Source organism: Galeopterus variegatus, unplaced genomic scaffold, assembly GCF_000696425.1.
Source record: "Galeopterus variegatus unplaced genomic scaffold, G_variegatus-3.0.2 Scaffold1689, whole genome shotgun sequence".
NCBI lineage: Eukaryota > Metazoa > Chordata > Mammalia > Dermoptera > Cynocephalidae > Galeopterus > Galeopterus variegatus.
Window position 1 is genome coordinate 569,484 of NW_007727800.1, and position 11,891 is coordinate 581,374.

Consider the following 11,891-nt stretch of genomic DNA (forward strand, 5'->3'; position numbering starts at 1 on the left):
ACCAGAATGGGTTTGGGAATATATGTGTCCAAGATTACAGATTCCCAAAAGAATTAAGTAGAATAGGGAGCCATGTGGAATCAGAAGGGGGTGGGAGAAACCAGCTACAGCAACAGTATTCATTTCTCTGCTTGAACACAGCAACAAAATATCTAAATGTTACAGGGGCACTGCAGTGGTGCCCAGGAAGCTAAGAAACAATGAGAGCCCAATAGGAATGAACGACAATACTCCTTTTATTGATTTCAAGCACGGAGTCTCTCTAGAGTCCCAGGCTAAATCGTATGTTCCACAAAGTAAGAGTGATGCAGACCAGGAACAATAAAGAGAGAGCAACAGGATCTGGGAAAATAATTTCTAAGTAGAGCTGGCTGAAATCGGGCATTTCCATGAGCTGTCAATAGATTAAGTTGCCAGATTCTGCATTAGACTGTTCAAATTTTAGTGGATTTTGGGTCACCTGACACCCTCATCACCTTCATTTACAACCTACATAATAAATTTTGAGGGATTCATACCTCCTCTAAACTTGTATGCAAAAGTTTATTTCTAGGGCTAGCTGGTTAGCTCAGTTGGTCAAAGTGCAGCCTTATAACACCAAGGTCATGAGTTTGGGTCCCCATACTGGCCAGCCACCAAGAAAGAAACAAAGGCTACTTCTATGTGCATTTTTCTTCCCTTTTTTGGGGGCGTGGGGGGCGGTGGCTGGCTGGTATGAGGATCTGAACCTTTGACCTTGGTGTTATGACATTTTGCCAGCCACCAAGAAAGAAACAAAGGCTACTTCTATGTGCATTTTTCTTCCCTTTTTTGGGGGGGTGGGGGGCGGTGGCTGGCTGGTATGAGGATCTGAACCTTTGACCTTGGTGTTATGACATTTTGCTCTAACCAACTGAGCTAACTGTAAAGGAGAGGGTTATCACATTTTGGATTTCCCCCCCCAACTGACCCTGAAACACAGATTTGGATACAAATAGTTCATTTAGGAGGCGATTTCAGAAATCTAAGCAGCACTGTATAAGGGAGTGATAGGATAAACCAATAAAGGGTGTTTTGGCCACTTGGGGCTGAATCCCACTGGGGAAACTAAGAGAACAATGCTATTCAAAGTGAGGTCCAGAGCTGGCCTGTTAGTTCAGTCGGTTAGAGTACAGTTTTACAATCCCAAGGTCATGGGTTTGGATCCCCCTACTGGCCAGCTACATTAAAAAAAAAAAAAAAAAAAAAAAAAAAAAGTGTGCTCCATTGACTGGCAGCATCAGTATCTCCTAGCAGCTTGGTTAAAAAATGCAAACTCTTTGGATCCCCATACAAGCCAGCCACCAAGGGAAAAAATAAATAAATAAATAAAGCAAGCTCTTGGGCCCAGGAATCTGTGTCTCATTAATCTCTCTAGATGATTCTTACATGCTAGAAAATTTTGAGAAACACCACAGTAAAACATACCTAAGAATTACCCCACCATACATCACGTATTGCACACAGGTATTGATATTCAACGCTGTACCCCACAGATATGTACAATCAATTATGTTACAATTAAAAAAAAATTGCCCAACCGAGAAGGTGAAGAACTTGAGAATTTAGCCACCAAATCCCATCTCTCACTGGTTGTCAATTGCTCCTGGCCACATTAACTCAGCTGGCACTTCCAGACAAAGAGATATTCGAGTGTTTGAGGTAGAACACTCTCAGCCTGTACAAGATCTGTCTACCAAAGTTGTAGTGAAATCTGGAGTGGGTTGAGGGAATATGGGCAGAGTACAGGCAGGATGTGGACAAGGGTTTTAGCCTTCATCAGATTCTCAGGTTTGTAAGTCTGTGAGCCTCTCAAAAAGTTAAGAATTATAATCCCTTAACAAATGTTTGTGTGTCCACTATATACCTGGTAACTATGTCAGGCAAAAGAGGTACGAAGACAAAAACTTTCATGTGACAAAGCTTTCACAATCAACCATAAAATAATTATTAAATAACCTTCCCTTAGGGCCGAGCCCGTGGCGCACTCAGGAGAGTGCAGTGCTGGGAGCACAGCAGCACTCCCGCCTCGGGTTCGGATCCTATATAGGGATGACCGGTGTGCTCACAGCGCTCACTGGCTGAGCGCAGTGCGGCCGGCCTCAAAAAAAGGACAAAAAACCCCAAAAAACAAAAACACCTTCCCTTAAAGTTGGGGGAAAAAAGACAAGTATCTGCTAGTTAGCAACTTTGAAAAACTAGAAACTTAATTTTTTCAAGCTTAGAATGTGTAAATTTTAAATATGACAAAAAATCATGATGTAAGCTTATTTATATACAGGGATCCCAGGTTGGTTGTGAAGTCATCTCCTCACTAGAAAGGTCTACTTGGAAGTCAGATTATGATCAGAAGTTGCAAGCGTGGCTTAATGCATACACTTGTATAGGATCCAGCTAGAAATCTAGTTATATTCCAAGTCTTGTCATCCCTTTGCCTGGAAACTATTCTTCTGTTAAAACATCCTTTCTTCAAAAACGTTTCATACATTTGAATACCATAGTTCAGAGGCTGCACATTGGCAGCAGAGTTAGCTGCCTATCCTGCTCACAGACATCTTCTGTTCTCCATCACTGTGTTTTAAAAACGCAGGTTGCCCTTTCAGATAGGAGTTTTGTAGTCTCCAGTGGGTCCTAGTCCCCGTTACTACCTATTGTTTTACACTAGGTCATCTTTTGTAATTTGCCTAACCTCTGCAGCCATTTGAGTTAGCAACTTCAAGTGTTTCTTTTACATAAACCACATGCCCGTAACACCATCCCCCAAAGTCCCCTAGAATGTTCAGTCATTACTCTAGAGTCTAGGTCTGCACCATTCACTATTGTAGTCACGAGCCACTGTGGCTACCGAGCTCTTGAAATGTGCCAAGATGGGCTGTGAGTGTAAAATAAACACTGAATTTTGAAAACTTAGTACTAAAAAAAGAACGTAAAATACCTCATTAATAACTTAAAATACCAATTAACATGTAATCAATGTTGAGTATGTAGGGTTAAGTATATTAAAATTAATTTCATCTGTTTAAAACTGTGGCCACTAAATTAAATTGCATAGTGTGGCTCGCAATATATTTCTTCTGGACAGCACTAGTCTAGATTAAAGTACCTTATAAAAGCTAGTCAGGGGCGTCAAGAGGCAAAAATGAATTTTCCACTTAGTTATTTCTATCCTTTTATTCGTTTCCCTCTGTTTCACTCCTCCTTCTTGACCAACATTCTTTAAGTCCACCTTCTGTTCCAAATGCTGCTCAATTAGTCTGCATTTACAGTTGTGAGCGCAGAGAAAGCACCACGACTGAGTCACGAAGCAATGTCGGCAAGCAACAGGTGCAAAGTTCAAATCCCACCCCAATGAGGCTCCCTTCCGCACTGAAGGTCAAATACCTGTGCTTACGTTCGATTTTTTTTTTTTTTTTTGGGTAACTTATTTACTATTTTGGTCTGTTAAAACCAGAGTGGGGGGGAAAACTCCTTGAAGAAAGTAAATGAGGAGATGCGAACGTCAACTTCTGGCCTGCCCTGTCCATCTCCAACTATTCCACATGCAGAAGGAAAATGCCGGGAAAACGGAACTTCAGCTAAAGGCGGAACTGCTTCAAGTTTGAGGCAGTTAGTAAAATAAGGCCATATCCCTAACGTTATCCCAGTGTGGAGTCCGCCATACTAACTTTCTCCAGCCTGGAGGAACCGTCCCACCAGCAATAGTTTTGCGACTCCCAGTCAGCTCAAGCTTCATCCAAGCCCGCGTCCCACCTCAAGACCTTTCCAGGCCACCCCTGAACCGCCTGGCGGCCGCCATTTTAAACGATACTATCGCGAGACATACTTAGCCATCTCGAGCTGCCTCATTTACTTGCGAGAGTCTCTTCTCGGCTGTTCTCGCCGTAGCTGAGGAAAGTGTCGCGAGAGCCGGTTGCCTTGGCTCCCCGTAGCTATAGCAGCCGCGGCGGTTAAGTATGCGGCGGCGGGAGCGGTGAGAGCGACACCCTCAGGGGGGCGGGGTCGGAGGTAAACGGGGCGCAAGGGGTAGCGGCTGGGGAGGGGTTAGTACGAAGACAAAAACTTTCATGTGACAAAGCTTTCACAATCAACCATAAAATAATTATTAAATAACCTTCACTTAGGGCCGAGCCGGCCGCCATTTTAAACGATACTATCGCGAGACATACTTAGCCATCTCGAGCTGCCTCATTTACTTGCGAGAGTCTCTTCTCGGCTGTTCTCGCCGTAGCTGAGGAAAGTGTCGCGAGAGCCGGTTGCCTTGGCTCCCCGTAGCTATAGCAGCCGAGGCGGTTAAGTATGCGGCGGCGGGAGCGGTGAGAGCGACACCCTCAGGGGGGCGGGGTCGGAGGTAAACGGGGCGCAAGGGGTAGCGGCTGGGGAGGGGTTAGGAAAGGTCGGGTCGCGGGAGGAATGGACCCGAGTGTGACGTATGGGGAAGGACACGGTCCGGTGGGTACAGGGACAGGGCTCCGGTCTGCGCTAGGGCACGCGGGGAGGGCTAGAGCCGCTGGAAGGTCCAGTGGGAGGGACCCGGGTGTAGTGGGGTTCAGGGGGCAGGGGCTGGAGCGTGGAGGGGTGTGTGCGTGTTGGGAGCAGGGGCTTACGCGGACTTGGAACTGGATGAAGGGACCCGGCTACGTCGGGGAAGAAGTAGGAAGAAATGGGGTACAGCGAGGAGGAGGGTGTGTTGGATGGGAGCATAGAGGTTGGGCCCAGTTTGCTTCTCACTGGTGGGGGGAGGGGGAAGGCGAGGGGATAAGACCTTTTCAGCTTCCCGGGCTCCGCCTGAGGCTGGTCCGGGACACCGCGCCAAGACCTGGGTCGTAAATGGCGTGGCGGGAATGGTAGCGTCCCGGACCCTCACCACCTCCCTTCCCTCTTTCCAAGGAAATACCCTGCGGGCACTCTGAGATTAGAAAAGAGAATTGTGGAGAACTAGTATTACTAGCCGGGAAGGTTCTCTCGGCGGAGATACTATGGGTGCTATAATGAATGATTGCTGCTCTAGAATAAAGCGTGGGATGGGGCGGGAGAGAAAAATTCTTGAGGAAAAAAAAAGGTGTGCTTTCTCTAAAGCGTTTTGAATTGGAAGAAGGGGGTGTGTTTCTTCCCAGATTCATTCAAGTGTAGAATCCCTTTACGGTATACTTATGAAATTACATATGCAGTGTAAAGTTAGTTTAGATAATATGGTGAAAGAATATGCACTACGATACTTAAACCTTCCACGAATGTAACTTAACGAAGCAGGCTGAATACTAAATCTAGGGATAGTTTTAGTTGCTTGGATATAAACCTAGTATTCCCAAAGTGTGCCTGTTCCTGTTAGTTTACTTTTAAGAAATGGATGAGGTTTTATTTTAGGAGACAGAACACGTTTTGAATATCTGTCAATGTGGAAATAAAAGGAGTCCCAGGAGTTAAAATCACCGAGAGGGAAAAACATGTAGTCTCTGAATCGCAAGGACCCTTCTGGGGATAGGTTTGGATCACTTTGATCGTTAACTCTTATTTCTAGTGAAAACAGTGGCTTCAGATCAGTCATAAGAATAATTTATCCATTTCAATCTGCAGACTCTAGCTTTCCGATCATTTTTCTCTCCATCTTTTGGAGGTGTAAATCTGCAAGGGAAATCACCTCTCTTGATTATGTAACTGGATTTTTCTATGTTGAGGTTCACAAATTTATTAATTAGAATAATGGCTTTTAAATCCTTCTTGAGCTAGCCTGGATGTGGTTAGTCATTGAACCCATTTATTTGATATGTGTTAGAGTGAAACAATTTGTAATGTTAGTAGCTAAACTTTAAAGTAGAAGTGCTTTCTGAGGCAGGATAAATATTTGTGTGGCGGTTGGATCCAGAAGATTTCGGCATGAATTCAACACGCATTACTGAGTTCCTATTATGTGTAAAGTACTCTGTAAGGCATTGCAGGGAAAAAGAAAAAGATTAATTTATTTGTCCACTCAATATTTATCGAGACCTATTTTGTGTCTGATTATTAAGGCTTCAGGATACAAATACAGTAAAACTTGATCTCTGCCCTGGAATTGCTCAGACCCTAGGAGGGGAGACTGGTGGAGAAACAAATAATTACAATGTAGTAAGCACAATATATGAACATGGAAGTATGAAACAAGGTTCTGGCCCTGAGGAGTATTATCTTTTTTAGAATGGAAGAAAGAATTTTTAAAGTTACAAAATATTAAATAAATTCTAAACTGTGCTGCATTAATAAAACACATACAAAGTTTCTCAGAAGAGATAAAAGTTACAATGGAAGTTTAAGGAGAAAATTCACTGGTCAGTCCATAATTTAATTGTCTTTTTTAGTACTCTTTTACTCTAAATGTAAATAAATATCACAACATTCTTAAGTCAATAATAATAATAATGATGATAATGGATAACATTCATGAGTGATTAATAATGTGTTATTTTATTTTCATAACATTTTGCTTTGCAGCTGGTAATAATACCTTAGTTTTAGAGATAAGAAAATTGAAGCTTAAAAAGTTAAGGAAGTTGTCACAGAGCTAGTAAATGGCAGATTAGGGACTGAAGTTAGAAATTTATGTAATTCTAAAAAACTAAGAAAGATTCCTTTGTTTTGCAGGGAGGGAGTATTGGTATGGAGGAAGTGGGGGGAGGAGGGTAGAATTGGCCAGGAGACCAGAATTCAGAATGGGGCTGGGAGTGTATAAATTTATGGGTGGGATATCTCTGGTGTTTTATTCATACATTTTTTTCTCCCTCAAATATTTACACTACATATGAGGAATTAATTTGAGTATTAGCATGATGCTAAATATGAGGTTTCTCTTGTTATACAGAGAATTGGATAAATTACCATATTCATGCTGTGTGTAATTGTATAGGGAGCTATGCTTGGGAAAATAGTTGTAACAACCAATTGTTAACATTCGTAAGCTTCCAGAAAGTGATAATTTTAGTATTTGAAATGGTCATCTATATTCCTATATAGGGCAAATGTTATTCCTACAGACTTTAAAGCATTTAGTCCAGCATTTTTATACTGCGATTATTTTGTGTCGAGAAATATTTATATATGTATTACATGTATTTATATGTTTGCTTGCAGTTTTTTTTTTTACTCTGTATTCCAAAGTCCAAAATCTGATTTTCTGGTTGAAATTCAAATTTTATATCTGTGTAAATGGCTTCTTTAAAAATCTAAGTGAAAATGAAAAATACTGTCAGTGAAGTGTTTTTTTTTAAAGATGACCGGTAAGGGGATCTTAACCCTTGACTTGGTGTTGTCAGCACCACGCTCAGCCAGTGAGCGAACCGGCCATCCCTATATGGGATCCGAACCCGTGGCCTTGGTGTTATCAGCACCGCACTCTCCCGAGTGAGCTACAGGCCAGCCCCGAAGTGTTGATACTTAGTTCTAGACTTAGTAGAATGCCTAGCGCTCAACCAGTCCAATCCATTCATTTCATACAGAGGAAACTAAAGCCTAGAGAACTTTTAAAGCTGCAGTGCCCCAGGTGTCCTGGTTTCCAGTTAAGTGTTTCTTCTGTACCACATTGCCAAATTATATTCAATAATTGCTATATGTGAGGGTACTTCAAAAAGTTCATGGAAATATTTGTATTATCTTTTAACTGTTTTTCCATGAACTTTTTGAAGTAGTCTCATGTAGATGCTTTTAACTAATTTCTGAAACTGGTGTTGTCAGGAGGCTATTGATAGATGACAAGAGTACGAACTGATTACTTGTTTGCCTTATACTGTGCTTATACTTCCCACTTATACTTAGGATAAATGCATTCAGATAATTTAATCAAGTGTTTCCTATATTTGGTTTCGTTTTACTGTGTCCAGCTGCATTATTAGGCCATTTTAATAAATGTTTATCTGTTTTTTAAAAAAGTGTGGGGGAATAAAACTACTGAGATTCTTGTGTTTTCTAACACCTTCCAACTAAGTGGACTGGTGCCCATGTTTTTTTTTTTGTGAGTCATTTTTGAGACCTGAGACATGTTTCCAACAAAGTCGTAGAGCAATAAGATGAGATGAGAAGAGGAGCCTTGAAGGCTGAGAATGGGACTTCTCCACAAGCTTGAAAACAGACTGAGCGTTTGGTTGATGTTTAAAGAACTGGTCTAAAAGCATTCTTTAATTCTCCTCCTCCACAGGAGAGCCTGAGGACCTTTTTTTTCTGTTTTGATTTACCCTCTGGAAAGGTTCTATTCTTTTATACTCCTCCAGGGATATGTAAAAGTATTAATTTCCCACCACTTAAATTAGCCTTTTTTTTTTTTTTTTTTTGGGGCTGGCCAAACAAAAAAAAAAAAAAAAAAAAAGTTTGGGGATCCAAATACTTGACCTTGGTGCACTTAGCACCACGCTGTACCAAGCGAGCTAAACAGCCAGCCACAGACGAATTTTTAAAATATCAGTTGAAATATAATCTATATACTATCAAATTCACCCCTATTAAGTGTACAATTCAGTGGAGGTTTTTTGTTTGTATTTTGTTTGTTTGTTTTTTATAAAGATCCGAGCCCATGGCCTTGGTGTTATCAGCACCACACTCTCCCGAGTGAGCCACGGGCTCACCCCAATTCAGTGCTTTTTCAGTATATTCACAGAGTTATGCAACCATCACCACTATCTTATTCCAGAATATTGTGTCACCCTCAAAAAAAGCTTGGTACCCTTTAGCAGTCACTCCCCATTCCCTCTCTCTCAACTGCTGGCAACCACTAATCTACTTTCTGTCTCCAGTCAACTTCCTGTCAAATCTATAGATTTGCCTATTCTGAACATCTCATATAAATGGAATCGTATAATATGTGGCTATTTTGTCTGACTTCTTTCACCTAACATGATGTTGTCGAGGTTTATCCATGCTGTAGCTTATATGAATGCTTCATTCCTTTTTATGGCTGGATAGTCGGTTATATGGATACAACACATTATGTTTATTCATTCATCAGTTGATAGACATTTGGGTTGTTTTCACTTTTTTGGCTATTATGGATAATCCTGCTATGAACATTCGTGTATAAGTTTTTGTGTAAACATATGCTTTAATTTCTCTTGGTGATAAAGGTAGGAGCAGAATTGCTGGGTCATGTGGTTTCAACTCTGAGTTTAATCATTTGAGAAACTGCCCAGACTGTTTCCCAAAGTGGCTGTACCACTTTATATTTCCCTTTAGCAATCTGTGAGATTCCAATTTCCCCACATCCTTCCTGCCACCTTAGTGGGTGTGAAGTGGTATCTTAATTTGATTTGCATTTCCCTAATGACTAAAGTTGTTGAGCATCTTCTCATTTGCTCATTGGCCAATTTGACATCTTCTTTGGAGAATATCTGTTCAAATCCATGCCCATTTTAAAATTGGATTATATGTCTTTTTATTTTTGAGTTGTTAGAGTTCTTTCCACATTCTGGATACAAGTTCCTTATCAGAAATATGATCTGCAAATAGTTTCTCCCATTCTATCTCTTCACTTTCCTGGTGGTGTCCTTTACAACACAAAAGTTTCTTTGTTTTGATGAAGTGCATATGTATTTTTGTCAGTCTTATTGTGACCTGTGTGTAGGTTCATTTTTTTTCTGAGATGTGAAAGGTAGCTTTGTAATATAAAGCTGGTAGGAAGTCAATGACTTATTTATAATTCTCAGAAGAAAAAATTTTATCCTGAGAAGAAATTTCTCAAGAAACATCTTGTAGATAATGCAGTAGTTTCATAGTAAACTCTGTAGAAAAGTACATTCGTTGTGGAAACAGAACTTATTTATGTACTGTTGTCTCGTTTCTGACCTGGGCTCAGCTCTTATTTCTGTATGCAGATCCATTTCCGTCAGTGGTTCATCCTGTCCTGGACATTGATCCCAGTCAGAGCTGTATAGTGCCAAAAGAAGATTAGTATTTTGATCTTATTTTGCCATTTATTTCTGCCTCCCCCTTCCCCTTTTCTTCTTTTCTTTCTTTCTTTCTTTCTTTTTTGGTGGCTGAAGCCCCTTATTTATCTTTACTCCTGGTCATTGAAGACCAGAAGGGTGTTTGTGAACAACTGAGAATTCCATCATGTGTTCCTTCAGTGTTGGAGGAACCCCAGAGAGAGATAATATCATTTTAGTCTTGGGTTTTCACCCTTCCTGGGACCCACCAGGGCTAAGGAAACTTCAAGCTTATTTCACAGACTTGAAATAAGAAACTTTGTAATTGCTAAGCTTTAGACACCTCAGTGTTTTACTTCTTGACATCTAGAATACACATTTATACTATTTGCATTTTATCTGTCAAGGACAGTGTTTAAACCACAAATTGCCACATAGCAAGTTATTTTGATTAGAAAATCTGGATGAATAAAACTCTGGCCATGATTTTAATAAAGCAAAGTATAAGAAGTCTGATTTAGAGTTGTCTTTTCTTATGCCTTGTAAAAACTCATGAAATGAAATAACTTTTTTTAACTCAAGTTATAATTCTGATTTCACACTGACTTTCATTCTTTTTATTCCTTCTTTTGGTAAATATTTACTGAACATCTTTTTTTAAAAAAATAACAGCTTTATTGAGATTTACATACCATATAATTTACCCATTTATACAATTCAAAAGTTTTTTATTATATTTGCAGAGTTATGCAACTATCACTACAATCAATTTTAGAACATTTTTATCACTCTAAAAAGAAACCCTCTATCTGTTAGCAGTCACTCTCCATCTCCTCCATCCCCACCCCTACAGCCCTAGGCAACCACCGATTTACTTCCATTTCTATAGATTTACCTATTCTGGGTGTTTCATATAAATGGAATCATAAAATATGAATAGATGGTCTTTTGTGACTGGCTTGTTTTCACTCAGCATAATGTTTTCAAGGTTCATTCATGTTGTGGTGTGTATCTGTATTTCATTCCCTTTTGTGGCCAAAAAATAGTCCACTGTATGAATATAACACATTTTATTTATCTGTTCATCAGTTGATGTATATTTAGGTTGTTGTTTCCACTTCTTGGCTATTATGGGTGAATCAAATAAGGTGCTTACCACACAAAATAAAGAGATCTTAAGGGTTGTGCAATTGCAAAATTTAAGGAGGTATTCACTCTCTGGGTCATATAAATGCAGGGTCCCTTGAGATGGGTTGATCACTAGTGGCCAGTGATGCAATCAATCATGCCTGTGAGATGAAGCCACCATAAAACCCCAAAGGACAAGGTTTGGTCAGAGAGCTTCCTTCTGGATTGCTGAACACATGGAGATGACTGTTGGGTGGTGTGCCCAGAGAGGGCACAGAAGCTCTGTGCCTCTTCCCACGTACCTTGCCCTATGCATTTCTTCTGACTGTTCATCTGTATCTTTTGTAATATCCTTTGTAATAAATGAGTAAACACAAGGGATGTTTTTCCCTGAATAATTAATTGAACCTGAGTAGGGGGTCATAGGGACCCCCAGTTTATAGCTGGTTGGTCAGAAGTACAGGTCCCAACCTGGGACTTGTGGTTGGCATCTGGAGTGGGGGTGGGTGGGGGCAGTCTTGTGGGACTGATCTCTTAACCTGTGAGATCTGACGTTATCCCCAGATAGAAAGTGTCAGAATTGAATTGAATTATAGGATACCCAGCTTCCAATAGAGAACTGATTGCTTGGTGTGTGGGAAGAAACCCCCTGCCACATCTGATGTCAAATGTGTTGTGTGCTGTGTACTGAGTGTGAGTAGAAAAGGAAAAAGTGTTTTTCCCTTAGACCCACATATTTTTTAATTGGAAATTTTTATTGAGGTAATTGTAACACACAGCTGTAAAAAATAGTATAGACAGATCCTTTGTATGTTTTCCCCAGTTTCCCAGAACAGTAACATTTTGCAAAACTATGGTATAATA

The 11,891-nt window shown here is 40.5% G+C and overlaps 1 protein-coding gene across 1 annotated transcript in view; it reads right to left on the bottom strand.

Annotated features, from left to right (window-relative positions):
- Positions 1–3,874, bottom strand: part of SEC24C (SEC24 family member C) — a 58,838-nt gene extending 54,964 nt beyond the window's left edge. Inside the window, exon 1 of the mRNA XM_008578464.1 lies at positions 3,842–3,874. The gene's annotated coding sequence lies outside the window, so the exon portion shown is untranslated. The remainder of the gene's footprint in view (positions 1–3,841) is intronic.
- Between the last annotated feature and the right edge of the window lie 8,017 nt (positions 3,875–11,891).